The sequence below is a fragment of the Pomacea canaliculata genome, linkage group LG2, assembly GCF_003073045.1.
Source record: "Pomacea canaliculata isolate SZHN2017 linkage group LG2, ASM307304v1, whole genome shotgun sequence".
Classification (NCBI taxonomy): Eukaryota; Metazoa; Mollusca; class Gastropoda; order Architaenioglossa; family Ampullariidae; genus Pomacea; species Pomacea canaliculata.
In genome coordinates, this window is record NC_037591.1 from 9703284 (window position 1) to 9724588 (window position 21305).

General features: G+C 45.2%; 1 protein-coding gene across 1 annotated transcript in view; it reads right to left on the reverse strand.

The window, feature by feature from the left end:
• Positions 1–21305, reverse strand: part of LOC112556266 (inactive tyrosine-protein kinase transmembrane receptor ROR1-like) — a 232331-nt gene that overhangs the window by 137465 nt on the left and 73561 nt on the right. The window lies entirely within an intron of this gene.

Genomic DNA, 21305 nt, shown 5'->3' on the forward strand with positions numbered 1-21305 from the left:
TGGCGACAAGATAAGAGTTGGTTTCAGCAGTCCAGAGACCTACTGAAATGGGTGAAATAATATACATATGTATATATTGTGTATCATATATGACATTAGAGTTTATGCATCCTCCTTATATTTTCAACAGACATTCTTCAATATAGTGTCTAACCTTAAAAGAAGACTATACAGTGATGTTTTCCTTGCCGAGGTCAGTGTCGGTGCCTGCTCTGGACTGAAGAAGGATGTTGGTGTTGGTGTTGGTGTTGGTGTTGGTGATGGCGACAGCGGTAATTCCTTTGCAGCCGCCCAACGAAGGAAAACAAGAAGCTCGTTATATTTATGGCGGTGATCACGTGGCTTTACCATTACACGTGGTCATTAAGCTAATGTTCCGATGATGAAGCAGGTGATGGAATTTTCCGCTGACCACACTACGACAGGTCTCTAGGTACACAGCACGTTTCCGACTCCTTCAACCGAGGACCTGGTGACCCAGGAAGGCTTCCCAGACAAAACACAGCTCACTTGCATCCCACAAATACGATAAACTGAGATGAGAATGGGGAGGGATGGCAAACGGTCGCGGTGGTAGGTGGGGGTGAAGGGAGGGAAGGACTAGAATCTGCCTGGGGACAAATTCCTCTGGAACAAGGCCCTGACTCATCGCAGGGGCCAGAAATCGGATGGGAAACACGGCTCGGAAAGTCACGTGACCCGGGAAGCCCTGCCTCGACACGATCAGCAAATACCAGCTTAGATCTTGCAGATCAAAGTACCTCGAGCTGAAACAAATTAATAAAGCTAAGGACTATAGGGACGATATGGGCGAAGAGGAAAACGGAGATGAAATGAAAAGGACGAAATAAAACGAAAGAGGACAACAAAAGAAAAATAACAGGAGGGGAAAAAACATACTTTCCCCACACGGAAATGTGTCATCAGATATGGTAGTAACTCAAATAAAGAAAAATAAATAAAACAAATAATGAGAAAGTTGTATTACTTGTCTGCTGTATGGACAATTCCTAGAGAAGGTAAGCGCTCTAGTAATTATGAAAAGAATTAATTAATGTTACAGTATGGTCTTAAGTGTAATTTAAAATAATTTTTCCACAAAATTAAAAAAGTGATGGAAATATTAACAAAAGAAACCAAAGAAAATAAAAAGTAAAATGATGAGCTTTTGAAGCCTGTTCCAAGCCCAAAGAAAATATTTTCCTATAAAGCTCCATCTTGTGTAGTCTGAGATGGCGCCAAAGCCACGTGAATGAATGTCAAATAGATGGCATTACAAATGTTATGATACATCCATTAGAGGAAGACAGTTCTTGCCATCTCTACTTCATATAGTCTCCCTAAAAAATAATCTTCAGATCCCTGTTTACTCCACTCGCCTGGACCTGTGTATGTCCGACATCGTGATTCTCTAAAGAAGCAGATAATGTGCAAACATTTTGCCGACCTCCGTGGCCTGGAAAGCAAGAGGCAAGAAAGTTGACAGTAACACCAGGCCGGGTGAGCCCGGGGTTAAGCTAAATTAAGTTAGTGGAGGATGAAAATACTGTGTGAAGGACACTAATAGGTCTGTGGCCAGGACCCGGCGTGCAGGACTTGGCAGGCCTCCATCTGACTTCATTTCATGCCACATTTCGCCTCATCGTCTCCACAGTCAACCGCAATAAATCATTCGCCCAAAGCGACACAAATTTTATTTTTGCCCGTTTCTTTTTATTTTTGTTTATTTCAGATCCTTTAATGAAAATCTTGGTTAGAAAATCTTTCCATTAAGTGTTGTCTGCAGAAGAGTAAAAAAATGGCGAAAGGCAGAAAAGGACGGTTCGAAACTTAGTCGAGTCGTCTGAAGAGAAACTGTAATTTAAGTTACGTGGAAATTGGATGAAATAAAATTTTGCTTACAGAGTAGAGAGAAAACTCTGGACAGCAGTTAGACGAGCTCTTTGTTGCATATTGTCAGACTTGTTTAGAATCCTAGTTTTCATTCGAATCATCCTAGTCACGTTGAACCGCCTGCAGCGAGAATGGCGGATAAAATTGAATAGTGACGTCACACAGCGGCCGTGCATTGGACTGTGGACTTCAGATATCAGAGACAATCTATTTCTTAATTGGACAAATAAGACAAACCTTTATTTTACATGACGGTTATAAAAAAAATAATTAACTTTGGTAAAAACTTTCGTCCATATATTTGTCCGGTGAAGAAATGCCTTAAGAGTCCCTAACAAAACTTGATTCGCGATCCTTCAGTCCACGCAGGTGCTTCAAGAGGATTTGCTGTTGTCCACGTGTACTACGTGTAAACATTCGCCGAGACTCGTGCAACCGTCTGTCGTCCCGTTGTTTGACAGTTTCCGCCATGGCTGGGGTCCAGCAACATGCAGGCCGCCCCCTAAAGACTATTGTGTCCCTGGACAAATGTTGTGAGTCCTACTCACGCATCTGCGCCTGAAACTCTGGACATGCAAAGAGAGGAAAATAAAATGTCCAGCGTCGGAGAACGAATGCAGCGTTTGATGTACACCTCTGTCGTGGGAGGGTCAGATGTACAACATCATTCTTACAAACCGAATGAATTAATTACTAATGTGAAAACTCAAACGAAGTTTTATTCTTTTAAAATAATTATAAATAAACTAAAGACGGCAAATAGAGGAGCTTGCACGACAAGTCTGAAATACCTTTTAGATGGCAAGAGGATGATGGCAAACCTTCCTTGCGTTTCTCACCCCCCTACCTGGTAACCGAGGCGGGCAGCTGCCTCCGTCGAGCCGACGTCTGAACGGAGCCGTGCAGTCTGCAGACGACCAGTCCCAGAATGACTGTTCCTCCTGCCACCGTCACTCCTGCTCTCTGACTGCTCGCCCCTCTGGCTCCCAGCAATCCTTTTGTCCCTCCCTCCCAACTGCAGTCCCACTTCATTGTGCCGACATCTCCAGTCTTTCCCCACCCCATCCACCCCATCTCCTATCCTACCTCCCTAACTCTTCCCTCTTCTCTTCTTCAGTTCCGTACATAGATGTTTTTTGTGAGGAAATGTAGCTAACCTTAGTCCCCCCAGAATAAATTATTCACTGCCAAAGAGTATGAATAGGGCTGTTGTCAGAGCTGGGATTGGTCTGTTCTACGGCTCTTCAGTCTTCTGAAGTGTTTCTCCTATTCTCAGTGCTGAGTCATGATTCACAGTTCCCACAATAACAACAATTTTTTTCTATCTCTCACACAGGGGAGAGAGGGAGGAAAGAGAGAAATAAACGCACACACTTGGTTAAGGTTTCAGTCTGGGTTTTCTGCCCATCACCCTACCACTCAACCCCCACAGAACGGGTGGGTGGGGAAATCCCGATGGCTTGTCTCTTTTTTCATATAAACAGTGGTTTATTTCTGGCATAAATAAGACATGAAAGCCTGTATGATAAGATCCAGTGACAGAGAGGAGAAATTTGTTCATGGTGTTCGAGTTCAATTACGAAACAGTATCTTCCATTCACGTGGCGATTATGCAGGCCACCAGGTTTTTCACGTGCCACGTCGAAAACAGCCCCCGGCAATTTAGCTCTCGGCCATACGGAGTTATTTAGGACTGGGTGTGTGCTCCTGCACCACAACAACCAGCACCACACCTACCCACCCATCCACCCATCCACCCAGCATCCCACCCTCTAATAACGCTGCTGACGATCTCCTACCTAACCCTGGGGTTGTTCGCCAGAACATGAACATCACGTGCTTGACTGCACATCGTGACGTAGTAATCTTGACCAGACCCTCGCCAGACGCCTCGGAACTTTGGGGGAAGAGGAGAGGTTTGAGAAACACGGGAAGACATCTGTGATCCTGAAAGCTTCTCTTAGCCATGCCTCGTGTCGTCTTGATGACCGGGGAGACGACGAGCTCGGTGCTTGGTGTTCTCGACAGTAGAGTGTGTCATGCTCACCTACAAGAGTTTTCAGAAGGTGAAGACCAAAGAGAGGCGAGTCCTGTACTTACACACAGTCCAGACCTCAGTCAAACCCTGACTCTAGGTCCACAGCCATCATGAATGTAAAGGAAATAAAAATGTTTTTCTTGACAAGAAAAGGAAACTGCGCACAACATTTGCGCACTCAGAGACAAGGGGAGTGAAATCGAGAATTCTTCTCGAATCCTGCTAGAGTGATCTTTCTCGAGAGTTTTATTGCATCTTGTGGGACCCTGAACATTCATATCGTTTTCAACAGGCGCTGGCAGTCTGAATATTACAGAAATCCCTTAGGGAACATCTGCAAACACAGCTCTCGCCACTATTTACTTCAGGTGCTTCAAGCAGGTCATGTCAACATCCCCTCGTGACGTAGGAAGACGTAGCTATGTATCTATGTATCTATCCATCTACAGGTCGGTCAGCAAATACTAAACATCATAACATTTTAAAGCTATTTTGACCACCTGACACTGTTTGACATTTTCGCTGCGGAAATGTGTCTGTTTATCAGTCTGACAAATCTCAACTTTTCTCATTCTGTATTTTTCTTTGTCTGTTCTAAGCCTTTGTTTTCGTCCATGTGTTTGTCCCTCAGTCCTTTCTAAGCCCAGTGTGTATGTTTGTCTGTATCTTTGTGTGCTGTTTCTCAGTCCCTCTGAAGGTTTGCCAAGCTGCCTGCCCCTCGTTTTCCACATCTTGGCAATACTAAAAACTTTGACATGTTTGACATCGCCGCGATTACTGAAAATTCCACTTGCACAACGTTTGCGAACAGAAAATTGCCAAAAAAGATTTTTTTTAAACAAGCTGTTAATTTTACGTGCAACCGAGAACATCCTGACCCTGCGTGTACAGTGTGACTGCAAGAAAGACAGGAAGAAAGAAAGCAAAAACCTGCATCCAATAAATGTGAAAAAACCGTTTGCAATCCTACAAAAACTGTTGAAGAAGGTGAAAAGCGCCTGTAACGATTACACCGTCTCCTGCCATCCCCACACCACGTGCCAACAAAATTACCCTACCATGCCGCGGACCAATAAAAGCCGCAGGAATGCTACGGAAATGACGTAACAATGAGGCTGGAATGCGCTGCTATCGATGTCGCGCGCGTTGGAGAGTAATTTCTTTCCACCAATGCCTCTGGGGCAGCGAGTCAAAACACGCGCATGCGCGTGCACAGGGATGCATGCTGCGGCACACACAAACTGTAAAACTTAACATCCGGGCTCTAGTTGTGACGTTTTGATTCTCCCACTACTCTTTGTAATGTATCTCCAGTATACGAGAGTAATTTTCTCCTGTCTACCTAATGGCAGGTGAGAATGTCGATGTCTTGAAAATTATGTTTCACTATGTTGTCCTTTAATCCACTCTGCACACGTGACAAGCGCTTGTACCACTGCGCCACGAGGACGTGTATAGGACTTGGCATCGTGTGTGTGTGTGTGGTACATGTCAAGAAAAGAAAAAGGTGTGAAGAAACAAGAGAAGCAGGTGTCTTCTGCGAGTCCTACTTGCAGCCAGAAAGGTGGCATCCACTCCCTCTCACCTGCACCCAGTTACGTCACTACTGAGTTCGTCACCCTCACCGTTGCTCATCACAGTATGACGCGGCAATGATACCACCTTCTGTCTCCGCAGGCAAACCGAGACCTGACTCTATGCAGAGGGCGCACCATCTCCCTACCCCTCCCTCCAACAACCCCGACACCTTAACCGTTGCATGTTCTGGATGTGGCCGCAGCGTACAACCTCTGACCTCCACACAGTTTGAAGCCTGACATTTCCAAATGTGAAACTGTCACGCCAGACCTCGGGTTCCCTCCCCCTGCACCTCATCCCCATCTCCCCCATCTCTCTTCGGTTCTCCTCCATCATCCTCTCACTCCTGCTTCCACGGGGCCCAGCTTTTTACTGCTTCAACATAAACTCCACGTTTCTGCTCTTTGCCTGGCCTGTAAACACCGCGACCTGCTCGCTCCCCACACAACCCTTTCAATGTGTTTTTCAATAATCTAGCTTCTGATAGACTAATGGATGATAGGTAGCCGCCCTTGTAAACAGACCCAGGAGAGACACGCTGGCTGGCCTTTAGGATAATGGGAACCAGGACAGATGGCGCGTGTGTAGCTCGTGCGGCCCTCCTTCCCGACATGCGCGGTGCTTCCTTTTCACTTTTTGTCAGACACGTGGGAGAACAGGAAGGTGAAGCCGAGCCCCGTCCTACCCTTGCAGTCCATTTGCATTTTGTTTAGATGCTGAAGATCTTGTTCTGGTACAACCCAGAATTTACGCCTTCAGCACATTATGGTTTACAGAACGCAGGACACGCGCTTGCTAAGTTAATAACATTTTCATTTTCGCACTCGGGAATTGATGAAATCATTTTTCTTTCCTAACAACCTTAGAGAGATTAAAAGAGAGAAAGAGGAAGAAAGAGAGTCCTAAACAGATTGAAAGAGAGCAGGATGGACAGACCAAACAAAGGAGGATGAGAAAAATAACAGAGATGAGAAAAAAAAAATTCCCAGAGATATTGCAGGAAAGAGTGATGGAGAAGGAAAGAGATGCAAAGCTGGAGGTGACGAGCTACCCATTAGGCGATGAACCGACGCGGCCGGATGCGCTCGTGATAAAGAACACTCCGTTTTGGGAGGATCGGTGAACCGTGCAATCTCCCTGACTACTCGTCCACCTCACCTAGCGCGAGGCGTCCAGGCGGCAGCCTCTGTCACAGATCAATGACCGTCTGGCATCGGCGCAGCTACAGCACCCTTAAGTCCCCACACCCCGATCAACAACCCCACCCCACCTCTCTCCCACCATCCGACTTTGACGATGCTCAACAAACGGTAAAAACTTTGAAAAAGCGCCAATAGACATCCCATAAGCCTTCGATGGACTCATGAACCCCTCCGACAACTTCCTCAGGCTTTCACCTCCAATACATGACAAAACATAAACATCTACCCTTATTTATTTTTTTAAATATCCAACAGCTTCAGTGCTTGTCTTCCGACATCCCTTAGATGGCGACCGTCGTTGAGAACTCTATGTCTCATGTTCTTCATCTGACAAGCTCTTCAGCATCCTCCGAGAAAAATAAAAAAGCATCGAAGACTGTGAAGAGGATATGATGTATCCCCCTCTCAAGGCTTCAGTGATATCGTTCGCAGACCCTAGGGAGGAGGAGGGCTAAAGGTTTGACAGATTCCGCTCCCTTCTCAATTTCTTATCTGCAAGTGCTGCCACTTCAGACTATCAGGACATCAAGTGAGGTCCGTGACTACCTTGTCGCCATTCACCCGGAGGCAGATTGCAGGGGTTCAAGGGCTGGTTAAGTTTGATAGTTAAGCTGCGCCAAAGCGTGTAACTTGTAATTCCAGCTTTTAAAGGAACCTTTTGCTTTTCATTTCCGGCAATGGCTACCTGACATTCCATGTATCCTTTGGATAATGTAGCCTGGAAATACGGCGGTTTGTCTTTGATCAAGTGAGAACAGGAAACCATCTAGTTATTGTGACAGCCATTTCTTTGTGAAACGTATGCACGTGATACGAATAGTTATTAATTTAAATATTTATGTACCTATTAGATAATTATAAGGTGCAATAAATGTATTATGTATAACTATTACAGTGATTTATTAGTTATTTATAATGTATACAACATATTACATAATTAAATCAATTTATATGCTAATATATATTCTTATGTGGAACACTCAAAAAGGTTACTGTAATTCTCAAGTGATAGTAAAATTTTATCGACTTTTTCTGAACACCTCCAAAAACAAACAAACAAACAAACAAACAAACAACAAACAAACAAACAAACAAACAAAGCAAAATCTAACAAAAAAGTAACAACAACAAAAAACCCCCAAACAACCAACAACAACAAAACGCCAAGAATATTTTAAATGCTACGTTTGTGAGGATTATCCAGGATGCAAGGCTAGAATCTGGACCCCAACTTTCCAGAAACTTTATCAACACTTGCTCACGGGAAACCCTGATACAACTCATTTGCTCCTTACACTCCCCCGCACATCCTCGCTAACTTCATCCTTCTCGGCAGTTTTTATCCTTCTTTTCTCGATTGCCTTTCCCTGACGCCAGTTGGCTCTGTACCCCTCCTTCACCCTATCCTGGTTATCTTCCCTTTGAATTAATACTCTCCCTTACTCTTCGTCTTCATCTAGCTTATTCCATGCTCGCGATGTGGACGGGAGTCGGTTGCGAGGATGGTGGCTAATCTCGAAACTTACGGACCCGTGGATCAATGTTAATATAATTTCTGAATTCCTAAACAGAAATGGTGTTCCATGATATCACCGCGCCTACAAGCTGCCATCAGGAAGGTGTAGCAGACGGTGGCGACCTCCGTGACCCTGTAGGCACGATCCAGCAGCCGGCCTCTGGCTTCCTGGAGGGGTGGGCATCGCGAGCCGCCAATGAAGAGGCTAATGGGTGCTCACAGGCCCACCCGATCGATGTCCACTTTCTGCTCCACCACACACTCGGGTGATGAAGATAAGCACCTCGTTATTCCGCGAAAGAAAATCTGTTTTTTTTTCTTAAATCTCTCTTTATGTTTTGGGACTGAAGTGGCCACAATTTGGTGACACTTGCTGACCCTATGTTTCTGTAGATGTGGGGTGCAAATACACCCTGAACTAGTTAGACACACGGACAAACGTTCATACTGTCACAAGCCGCTGGAGAAATTTGTGTTCACAACCCAAACCTGTGCATGTGAAAGTACAGGAGGAAGATGCGGTGAGAACCTGAGATAAAAGCTCTCGGAACTTGGGAGGGTAGGGGAGGGGTTGGCGGATGCATGCTGGTGCATTCTTACAACATCACGAGCATAAACAACCGTGGTGGCTATCTCCAGGCGAGCAGACGACCGCCCAGGGCCTCGGGCCTCCCGTCTTCCATCCCATTGCCTGTACTCCCATGATGATAGCGGGTATCAGCCGGCCTTTCATCTCCTGCCGCAGATGCATGCTCAGGGTACGTCACTTTTCTGTGTCAGGCGGCAGGAAGGATTGTCTTCCTTGCGACCGCTGTTATCTCCCTTCTAACAGCAACAGACGAGCCAATATTTCCAAGACCTTCTGCATTGGCACAGAAAAGTAAGAAAAGAACCAAAAAACAAACAAAAATTTTGACCGGGTGGGAATTTATGCCGCGAGTGGGTTCGGCGCAAGCTCAGATATTGTCAACATTTCCATGGACTTCACAACAGGCGAACTTGATTACTGAAGCAATGTGGCCTTTGAGAATGTTTCATCAGGCAGATTAAAAAAGACTGAATTACACTTCAGTTGAGAATGGGAAGTAAAGGTAGTTATCATTCGCTCACTCACAATAAACAAGCTCAACCTGTAAACACGCAGCTACACACCTGAAGACACCATGAGGATGTTTCTCAAACGTTTAATCATGGTCTGAATACATCTTTCAAACAAGGGCAACATGGTCCAGATGTTCACTTTACCACAGTTCCAATTCATTCCCGCCTCTCTCTCTCTGTCCTTTGTTCAAGACAACGATGGGATCACTGAGTACAAAGGAAAACACGATCAAAGACGATTGTAATCTCCAAGTAACCCTAAGCCAGCTTAATGTCGACATCGCACGAGCAGGAGCAACAGAGATTCGACTAGAAACACCGGACTTAGACACACGGCCAAACCACGGCTCGATGAGGTACAAACACCATCTGCAGCTTACAACATCGGGGTGAAGTGAGGTCCACGGATGGACACGACATCAGCAGCAAACGATCCCTGATCCTCGTGTGTAAAAAACACCCGGCAACACCAGACGATCCGTCAAAACCCGCCGCCATCTTGCGAAGGTTTAGCGAACACTTCAGCATCACTTTGATTCTTGTCTGGCAACAGATGCCACACAATGCAGTTGATTATATTGGGGTACACATACAATGTGGTAACAAACCCAACTGGCAACAGATGACAAACAAGGGAGATGAATTACTGAGATACTTGGCGATAAACTCAGCTTCATCAGATTTGTGAGATCTCGTACGTGTTGTCAAACACCCTAATACCGAGTTATTAATATGTTGATCGTATGCTGTCGATTATCCTTTCCTTTCCTCGAATGACAATACCCACGTTAAGAACGAATAAATACATGCATACCCGTATATATGTAGAATGCAACTGTATCACACTAGCAAGGACAAAGCGCGCGGAAACGAGGGAGTGACTGAGGGAAGGGAGAAATGGGGAGAAAGAAAGAGAAACATAGTCAAAGAAAGAAAAAAAAGGAAGACAAAAAATAAACAAAGAGCGCAATGAACCATTTTTGACCTGTAAACATTGAAGTCAGCTCCAAACTACCGAAGAGAGCAGACGACAACACCCAGCCTGCTGTACGATCAATCTGTTTACACCTGTAAGGTATACAACAACAAACACCACGTCACAGCCGCGCTAACGCCAGTAACAAGCGGGGGGTAGGCAAGAGCGAGACTCCCCCCGATGACAAGGGATCATAAGCTTGCGCGCGATCTACACTTGCTCCAGCCTGGAACAGCCCAGTCCACACCTACTCCTTCGTCTCCCCCTCCCTCTTACCTGCACACCTGAGACCTGCGTCTCCCCCCTACCCCAAACATCTCCTTGCGCCCTTGTCGTCACCGGAAGTGCGCCAGCGCGCACGTGCCGCCAGGTAAGAAGGAAAGCCCACGAGACTAACAAAGATCACTTCCAGCGCGTTTACGGGGGGGCCACTAGGGACAGGGAGAGGGAGGCAACACAGCAGTTTGTTAGGTATATCGGATCCCCACTCGGCCATTGAAACATGTGCAGGTAAATAAACAGCGACACCCAGTTTATTGTTCTGCTGGGGTATCGGGGAGGCGACCCTGATCCGACGCATGCCTTCGGCGCACGTGAACCCACTATGCGTTACACCTTTTGTTTTTTTTTTTGGGAGCATCCAGCATCACACTGACTACCCCTCCGTTGTCCTCCACTTTATTTTTATCTCACCAGTCATTACGGTTTGATTGTTTGTTTTTACGCCAGGGGAAATAAAACTAAATAAAATGATCTTTTTGTGAGTCTGGAAAAGCGGCAGTTTTGAATTTAAACCTGAGTGGTCTGCCATGACAAGGATCGATAACTCTGTTTAAATCTTTTCGAGTTGTCTCCTCTCCTCTACTACAACCTTCAGGCCGCTAGGTTTCTCCATACAGAGCAGCAAGAACCACCAGTCCCACCTTATATTCTCCCCAAAAAGAAGTTTCTTCAAATCACAAAAATACGCTGATAAACAGAATTACAGAAAACTTAAAAAAAATTGCCCTAAGCGCACCAGGCGTTCCCCCAAGTTGAAATTCATCAGAACTGTTGTACAGGCGGCAGCTTAACTTAAAAAAAGGTCTTCTAGATGTTGCTGGAGGGATTCCCGTAAAGAAGGACCGAAGATGGACACCCTTCATTCGATCAATTTCCTTCTTGTCATCGCAAGAAGACGAAGTAACGAGATCTCTTTTCTCCAAATGGCACTGTAGCCCCAATGCTCACCCGCCCCTATGCTGTAGGTAAATTCTTTTACAAGACTTTTTTTCCCAAATGCATGCAAGGGCGCCCATGACCCTTGCGCTCCCTCCAGGTCTCGGAGCCAACGAGCCATTCAGCGCAATTCGCTTTCTTAGGGGGGCAAAAAACAACCCAAAAAACACAAGATGGAATAGTATGAGCCTCCACTTCGTGAAACGATCAGCAGGCAAAGATACAGACGGGAGTGGGAACACAAAAACAAAACACAAAAAGTCATCTACAAGAATTCCACTCCGCTCTTCTTTTTTCCCCTTCAAGCTGGTGTTTCAAGGTGGGGGAATTGGGGATTACATAAAAAGTACTCAAGAAAACGATTTAAAAAGATATTATAAGACAAGACAGATATGTCCCATCTAGGTGCCAGGCCCAGGATGGAGGTAGAGGTGGGGCGAGGGGGAAGACAGAGGGAGAGAGTGAGAAAAACAGTTGAGGGGTGATCAGAAGCATTCTCAGGGAGGCTTCTCACCTCATGGCTGCAAGGCTTTCATTCTGTCATTGCTACCTCTGCAGTCCCTTTGACGATGAGCAGCCAAGAATGCACAGCATGGATAAAGCAGGGGAAGAAACCTGAGGATGAGAAGGAAAGAAGAAAGAAAAAAAGGAAAAAAAACCCACTATACGCAGTCTAACTTCTTCACATCGCGCAAAGACTGTTGTATGGATTTCCGCAGAGTATACCTGTCCCCACGGGGGGAGGCTGCATGAAGCCGGAGCGTCAGGCGCATGCGTCGTGCGAAGCGCGGAGGAGAAGGCCCCCGAGGGAGGGAGCCGACAGACAGGACAGCACGGCCGTCACGTGGGCAAGCTCGCCGGTGTGTGGACCTCCCGCGCTGCTGTAGACATCGGACCGTTTTTCCGCGGAGTCGTAAAGGTCAGGGAAGCGTAACAAGTCGCTAATTGGTTAAAAAAAAATCCCTTTTCACTCTCGCAGGTGTTAATGTGTTTTTGTTGGGTTGTTTGCTTGCAGAAGGTGATACAAGGAAGAGAGAGAGAGAGAGAAAAAAAAAAGAAGAAAGAAATTGCGCTTAAATTAGCAAGTAATTATGTCAACGGTACAATAATTACTCATATATGCATTGCTTTGATCGTCACTCATTTAAGGGTTCGATTCTATAGTAAGCTAAGAGCTGAGTTTTCTAAGTGTGAAGGTATTTCATTTTCACGCGCACGCGCACGCGCACGCACAGACATGCATGTTCAAACGACACACTAACCACAAATCATCGTTCACACCCGCACACATCACCTTGATACACCTCCACAACTCACGTCTGCATGGCTTCGTGGGGGCGAGGTACACGAGAGTAATCGCCCTTTCATTATGGGGTTAGAGGTTGATGGTAAAAGCAACCCCGCGTCTTGTCTTCTGACAACCCGCGCCCTGCAGCCATCTGTCTTCTGCAAGCTGAGGCCGACTCCATGCTGCTTCCAGCTTCACGCCGGTGATCGGAGTTTAATACACAGTCGGAAATTCCCGCATCTTGCACGTCGGTCACGCTTCACTGGCACCTCCTGACATGACCCCCACAACCCTCCCCCACTCCTCAAAAAATACATCTGGTTGTTTGTCAAGAACTGTTCTGTGTATTTTTGCTCTTTGCCCCTCGTCTCTTTTTTTTTTTACGAGTTCTTTGGATTGCACGATCTTTCTGTGCCGTTATCTCTGCTTTGCTCACTCCATTTTTTTTTTTTTTTTTGAAATATAGACTTGCAATGTGTAAAGTGATGTTCGGGTATCGGATAATCGTAAAGACACTGGAGGTAGCTGTGATCGAATACACCAGCATTTATCACTTTCTGACATTTCAGTAACTGAATTATTTTCCCGAGAATAAAATTCCAGGTAGGACAACATTCACCCCAGTCCATGCAACCCCACCCTCACCTTGATATGTACCCAGTCATACATGTCCGTAATAAGATCACACGAAGCAGCTGCTCAAGCAGTTTACTTGCTGCGCGGTTTAATGTCTGCGAGGCGCAGATATCTGTCTTCAGCTGCCAACTTTATTTCCTTTTAACATTTAATGGCGGCCATTCTTGCGTGGAAGTGTGCCATGCTGCTGATGTCAACTGCGAGCTTGCTTTTTTTTATTTAAAAAAAAAAAAAATCTTTTACACACACCCAACCGTTTGCCTTCTCTTCAAGTTTGATTTTGACTTTCGGGTTTGTTCCCATAAGTGTTCGCCAGCAAGGATGGGAAGTGTAGGTTCTTGCTTTATTAATGAAGGACGAAAACGAAGAAAGGAGGGAATTCAACTCTACATTCCTCATGTTGTGCCCTAGACCCTAGGATGAACCCCTTACTACTAGACTATCGACTCTTAAAATTATTTCTGTAAATTATTTAGAATATTTCAAAGTGAAAAGTTCGAACTAATTCTGCTTGAATTCAACAATAATATAGGAAACGGGTTTTCGATGTGTTAATCCCCATTAATATTTATTATTCATCCCACAATCGCTAAAGAATGGCTTTAATAAAAACTGGGTACGGGTGGCGGGTGGGGTGGAAGAACTACTGGGGAGATTCTGTCGAATTCCCTAAAAGCTTCAGTCAGAGACATTCAAGTCCGATTGCACAGAACAGCTCCTGCAGAATCCATTTCCAAACAGATTGCTGCACATACACTGCATAAAAATATCAAGAAACATGAAAAGGGTTCTGCTCCCCCCTCTCCCACCTCCAGCGGTTGTTCCCCAGACATCCGTCACGGGAAAAGAAAGTCTCAGCCTCGCCTGAAGGTCGCATGTGTTGCCAGCTTCACGACCGCATGCAATGGAAGCGACAGAAAACGAGGGTTAAAAAGAAAACTGTCAGAGCAATAAAATTTATTCCCGAGGACTCGGATGCTACGCTTCATGTACCAGAGCCTCGCGTTCGTCCCACGTAACTGCAAAAGAAATCAGGAGGAAACAGAGGCCTGCCAGCAAGCAGCCAGGATGCAGGGAGGGAAGCCCTTACCTCCAGTCCCTTTTCGACTGTCCACGTTGCAAAGGAGGAGGAAGCCTGTTGCTATGTTGATGGTTTCTGTGAAAAAAAGCACGAAAGCGTGACAAGGAGCGCCGCGAGCGCAATTTGAGAAATACTGATTGCCAATATCCACGCAAAGGCATCCCATTTGCTCCATTTTTTCTTTAAAAAAATTTGCTTTGCTCTTGCACAGGGTGTTACATGGCGCGGAAAGAGCCGTTTGTGACCCAGTGGTGTGCATGAGCGACATGGGGTATGACGGGTGGGTGAAGGACTTGGATGTCGCGAGAGCGAGAACCATGGTGTGATGTCATTCGTTCTCATATCCTTCATTTTTTTCTTTCCTGTTTCGCTTTTAAAAGCTGGGAGACGAGTTCTCATGAATAAATCTGCAGAAGTAGATAATAGCAGGAATGGGGGCTCCAGCCACCCCGGCGCATGGGTCCGAGTTTCTCAAACGATCATCTCCCAACAGCTTTCTCTGGCAACGATGACCATTTGAACGATCACCTGTCTGTCTCACCCACACACATACCCATTATTCTATCTCCTCCACCCCAAGAAAACACACTTCCGACACAGATTTGGACTCGGGTGGGATAGTACAGCCGGTAACCCTGGAATCCAAGTAAGCAAGATGCTAGTCTGGATCAGTTGTCAGACGCAGGCCTGGTTAACAGGCCCACAGAAGCGCAGACAAACTTTTCCCGAACTTGGGCTGTGAGCGAAAAAACAGTCACCGCAGGCGAGAGCACTTAGCTTTCAAAATATTTGTTTGTTGCCTCCACAAAGATCAGCAGTAACAAGATGCGATCCGTACTACTCCCGTCTCCTTAGGTTATGTTTTTCACCTCTACGGATATTGTTCGGGTATCAGCAAATTAGCAGCCTATTGGCAAATTCGCACTCATCAGGGTATTTACAAAACAGGTAAGTACATAACTCCAAAGCTGCTGTTCATGTTTTTTATCATTTCTCATGGCATGCTCGCACGCGCACAAGATTTCCGTAGAGTAGAAGCAAACTGATGATCGTCAGAGGTTTTCTCTGTCCTCCTTGCATCATTTTATAGCGGACTTTGACCAAATTTTGCAGGAAAATCCTAAGTTTTATATATGATTATAACAAAAGAAACATTAAAAACTATAGCTTGTCATGAAAGTACAATGTTGGAAATTAATAATTTTCTACTTGAGGACAAAGCCCTATAAAGTTCGTAAACAAAGCACACATTCTACCCGGCGGCCCCGAACATTTCGTTGCATAGGAATGTTTTTACAATGAAGGGATTGCGAAATTTACATTTCTTGATAACTGGTAAAGATGAAACAAAGCAGTTCTTTATTATTTAATGTAGTCTGATTGCCAGATGTGGACGACAAAGAGTACTCATTACTCATTTCTGTCACAGGTTTGTGAAACGACACCACGTGCTTATGAATGCATTTCTTTATTGTCAAAGTGCGCTTGAATCTGCCATATGACAAAACATTTTTTTGAGTATTTCTATCATTTTGTGCATATTGAGTGCTGTTTTTTCTTCTCACATGTCAGGTATAATCATTTCTTATTGCTTCATCAATCTGCATTGTTGTGGAAGTTGTATATAGAGTATACAGGTACCAGGTCAAATGTCAACCCTGCACACTTCATTTTTGTGTGAACATTGTCTTGGTAGACCAAATATGCGAGAAATTGATGGCTCATGGCTGCATGAAACTTGCAAGGCTTCTAACAGCAAGTTCCTATGTTTATGTTTATTATTGTTCATTATTTCTCATTTTCATTGCCACGCTCAAAACACCGTGAACGGAAGTTGATATCACGCGGAGTCGGTCTGACATGCGCAGCGCAGCTACAGATAGCAATAGATACTAATCCTTCTCTCTACAGATCGAATCAGTCAATCAAGGCTTGAATAAATGTTTTGATATTTCCTTCTGTAATTCCCCTCCTCCCACACACAGACACTCTGCCTCCCTCTCTCTCTCTCTCACACACAACGCACACCCAGTCCAACTCACACACAAACCTGCACCTGCATAAAACATTCAGACGCACAAAAATGCGCCGCTACCCGGAGTACAAACAGCACTTTGTTGCCACCCGTCTGGCAGGTACAGTTGACTAGCAGCCAGCGAACCTGATAAGTCAAGAGAGGGAAACCGTAAACACACAACAACAGCAAATAAACCAGCAATACTGCACACCACTGCAGGTCAATTGAATGCACGGCAGATGAATGCATGCTCACAAGCTCGACAGCTTTCAGCTACTCTTCCGTGAGCAGACGATCTACAAAAATAATGACAACACATTAAAAAAAAGAAGAAGAAGAAAAAAAAAGGTGAAGCGCACACCTGGGAAGTTTGCCAGACGTTGAAAGCGATTGATTGGTTAAAGCTAAATTTGTTCTTCCATTTTTGTGTGAGTTGTTGAAAACTACCCAGGGTGGAATATTTTTATGTGTGAGAGAGAGAGAAAAGAGTTAAAGAGAGAGATAGGTGTTTCTTGGTGAAAATGCCGACAGCGGAGTCTTTTTTTGCATTTATTTTTCTTGCTTAAAGGAGTAGTGAGTTACATTTTTTACCTTCTGATTCGGTAAAAATACTATTTCCTCTAATCGTAGTCTACGAACATCTTCCGGTCTTAAATATACACACAGAAACATCACTACATGAAGATGTCAAATCGTGGCAATATGTTTAATGAACATGTTTCCACTTTTCCTATTGGCTGAGACCTCCACAGTGAAGACTTCTACACGGACTGATGTGCTGTCCACCTTTCTCTGCTAATCAAGTGAATGGAAGCAACAAGTCCTCAGACTATGTAATGGAAATGAAATGAGAGCACAAGCTGAGACAAGAATTATAATCACCGCAGGTGTGAGACGTGTGAATGACATTAAAATCAAGGAAGTAAGGTAGAAAAGAAAACGGAGTGACAGAACTAAGAGAGAGAAAAAAAGAAAACAGATGGAGTGAGTGGAAAAAAGAAAGGAAAACGAAGAGAAGTAGAAGGCAAAAACAGTTGGAGAGCAAAAGATATCCTGTTGCCGACGAAAAACATTTTTGTATTTTTGTTCAAAGCATAAATCACAATTATTTTGCAAACCGGAAGTAAGAGAAGAAAACGCAGCAAAGGAACCAGGAACCAGGAACCAGGGGCCGTAAATGTGAATTCAGCACAGCAGACGACAAAGAAAAATAATACCAGAGAAAAATGCTGGCGCAAGGCGATAGTCCAGGTGAGGCAAAGACAAAAATAACGCACAGAAATTTAAAGGATGCTCCTGCAAAACATGGATGTCTGTTTGTAAAAATAAAAAAAAGGAAAAATGTAGATTTTGTTTTAAATTCCATGGCGGCTAGAGCGGGTGGTAGTTTTATGAGTTTTGCCTTCTGAGTCAGATGGTCTCTGGGGCCCATCGCTGGCTGCTGATGGTCTCCGGACGCGCCACATCAACCGCATCATTACAAAGACGGCGAGGAGTGAAGGACCATGGCGAGGTTTTTCCCTTTTTCTGTCCTATACCTCCTGCCCTCAAATTTCACCCATCTCTCTCTCTCATCTCTCCTACCAGAACGTCTCCTACTGCCCCAGTGCAGGTTTTCCTGCAGAGCTGCCAGCATTTGACACGTGTGAAGCGAGAAAACATCAGACAGGAAGTAAAAAAAAAAAGATGCAATACCTGAGGATAATAAAAAATTGAATGATATAAAAATGGCCGAGCAGGCGGCATCAGCCAATCAAGCACGTGAGCTTTTTCTTACCAACCGTCTGTCTGAGGCTGTGGGATGAAACCAGACCTTAATGTCAAAGGTCAGATCCTGGAAGGGAGTAGTAAAAAAGGAAAATAGCACACGCCGCACACCCACCCCCTTCTCTTCTATAAGGGAGACTGTCATCAGGGTATGTCATGAACGGGTGGGGATACTTGCCGGGGTGAGGGAAGAGACATATTAAGGGTGCACTATTACCATGGCGACGGATGAATCAAATAATTCTGTTTAAAAATATTTTACCACAACCGCCGATTAAATATATACGTCACTGGATATCAACATTTCAGGGAATGGATTGTGGGAAGGGGATAAAAGAGACGATTTAACCCTAGCAGTGTAGAACACTACATTAAGCCCTTGTCCTAAAAATCATGGTGGCTGCAAGTTGCAATGTATATCACAGTCTAGTTTTTTTTTTCGCTAGTTTGCATACCCATGAAGTGGTACATCGGAACAAACAGACATGTAATGAGCTCTGCAAAGTTTTTGGTGGACGCCCTTCATTTTACGTGAGGCGGTTATTGTGATGCCCCCGCTTGTCATCAGGACAAGCTCCACGGTGAAGTGTGATGAAGGCAGATTCCGTGTGGCCAGGTGCAAATCTCTTTCCAGTTCTTTAAATCGTTCTTGACGTGAGATCGTAAAGCCCAGGTGTCTAAAAGGCGAGACCAGGTAATGAAACATTTTCAATGACTGAAGTCAGCTATTGCTTCATTATAACACCACACATCTCTACGGAAGAACAATTTTCTTTAAAAAATGTTAAATAATAATTTTAAAAAACTCGAATCCAGATGATGAGGCTGGTTTTGACAAGAAAGATGAAAGAGACAGCGGCTATCTTACATCCACCCAACTTGCAGCTGGAAGTAACTGTATAAGCTATCCCTCCTTCCATCAGGACCCAGCCTGCCACCCATCCTTTCTGTTCGCCATTCATCTGAAAACGAAGCAGACTTGTCCCTCCTCCAATGAAGCCTTCACAAATGCACCGCAGCTGATGCCAATATGAAAAACCCTTCTACCCGACGTACAAGTTTCTCAGACCGAAAAGACTAAATAAAAAATAAAAAAATGAACGGGGCGTAGGGTGCACAAAACGTGCCAACACTTGGCATGCTTTTACCGAAAACAAGGACCTGCCGTAAGGGGTAATTACTGTCGCGAACAGATCCCTCCTCTCTTATCCCCCTTCTCGACTCTCTGTGAAGTCAGCGCCCTCGTCGCTGCTCGTCACGGTGCCAGTTCGATGATTTCTGTCAAAGACGCATTCATCGGCGCCTTCATTGGAGACCCAGGGTAGCCTTGCTGACGTCACACTAGTGCCAGCCACGCACGCGTGACTTCGCTCGTCCGTCACTAGCAGCCGTTGCGAGCAGTCGTTTACACCCTCATCGACGTAAGAAAAAAAAAAAAAAAAAAAGGAAAGGAAGAAAAATGAACGAACGAAAAATAAAAAAGCTTTCACGGGTCGGAGCAGGGTGGAAACGCACCAGCAACGCAAAATGTGTTTCTATGCCGCACGCTGGGCCGTGCCATTAGCGCTCATTATCTGGAGGCGCAGACTTGTATGTCTTTTGTAAGAAAGAATCTGGCTTTTCGCCCCGGATGAATGCGACAAATCGTCGTCAGAGTTTGTTTTTGTTGCTCTGGATCTGACGACCAGCAGCCAGCAAGCAGACGACTCTCCAGTGTGATGTTTCTGCTTTCCCAGCCAACCTTCATCCCCCTCCTCCCGCAACCTTTTGATAGAGAAAATGGTAAAGCCGGGCGATTTGCTTTGACAGCCAAATGGGATTATAATATATCCCCCTCCTCCCATATTCCCCACCGCTACCAATCCCCGTCCCCAACGACATCTGCGCCGTTGCGCCGTCTGTCACCAGGAGAGCGCCGCCTGCCGAAGATGGGGAAGGGTGAGTGGTTCACAATGCACAGACGGTTGATACAGGAGCAGTAGCACCAGGTGTTCTTGCACCAAGCCTGTACACCAGGTGTGGTGCTCTCTGCATCTGTAAAAGGTGCATCTGAAGTATGAGGACTGTCGACAGCGGCCGGAGTAGTTGGTCCTGAAAAAAACCCCTAGCGGTGGAGTATAGGAGGGTCTTCTTTGGGGGAGTGAGGAGGGTATGGGAAGGCTGGCCGAGGTAACTAGGGGTGGAGGAGTGGAGGGAGAACCCCTTTCCACTAGACTTTTGCGTTGAGCTCTCGGCGGAGAGTCCTGGTGGTGCGGTGGAGCCACACCTTGGTTCGTCACGATAGTCGGCCATTTGCACACGCGACTACGATCACGTTGCGGGAAAAATCCTCCGAAATTTCCATATTCATATTTCGCGAGTAAAGGTTACATACAGGCAGCTTCTTTATTAGAGATAGAGAGAAACGCGGGCTTCAAGTCCAAGACAAAATATGTATTTCCTTCCATTTCAATAGCAAACAGGTACAAGACAACGGGAGGCAGGACAATGGGAGAAACGGTCAATCTTTACGATGTCGATAGGACACAACAAGGTTAACGAACCTCCCACTTACGGGGATATATGTACTTACGAGAGATCACAAATACAAGATGGAATCGTACAGTTTCTTCTAAAGCAGGAAGTTTCAGTGTATTAGGTAGTGTTTTACAAATGTGTAATAAAAGGTAAAATATCTGACTAACTGATACTACAGATGAAATGGACGTATGTAGTGCTACTTAAATCATTGGTCTCGGGAACATGACTTGTCAGAACCAGACTTTATGATATATAAATACAATGTGCAGAAACATTTAAAAACTAACTCGATGGCAGACTGCGTTCGTTAACAAACACACGTGAACTGCTGGCACCAATGTGACTCCCAAACCCACTTAAGACAGGCGATGATGGCAAAGATTTCAACTTCTTTTGCCTGTTGCTGACATCAAGAAACTCATTAATACAATCTGTCGAGCGCAAACTTTTGCAAGCCCTTAAAAAAATAGGGTT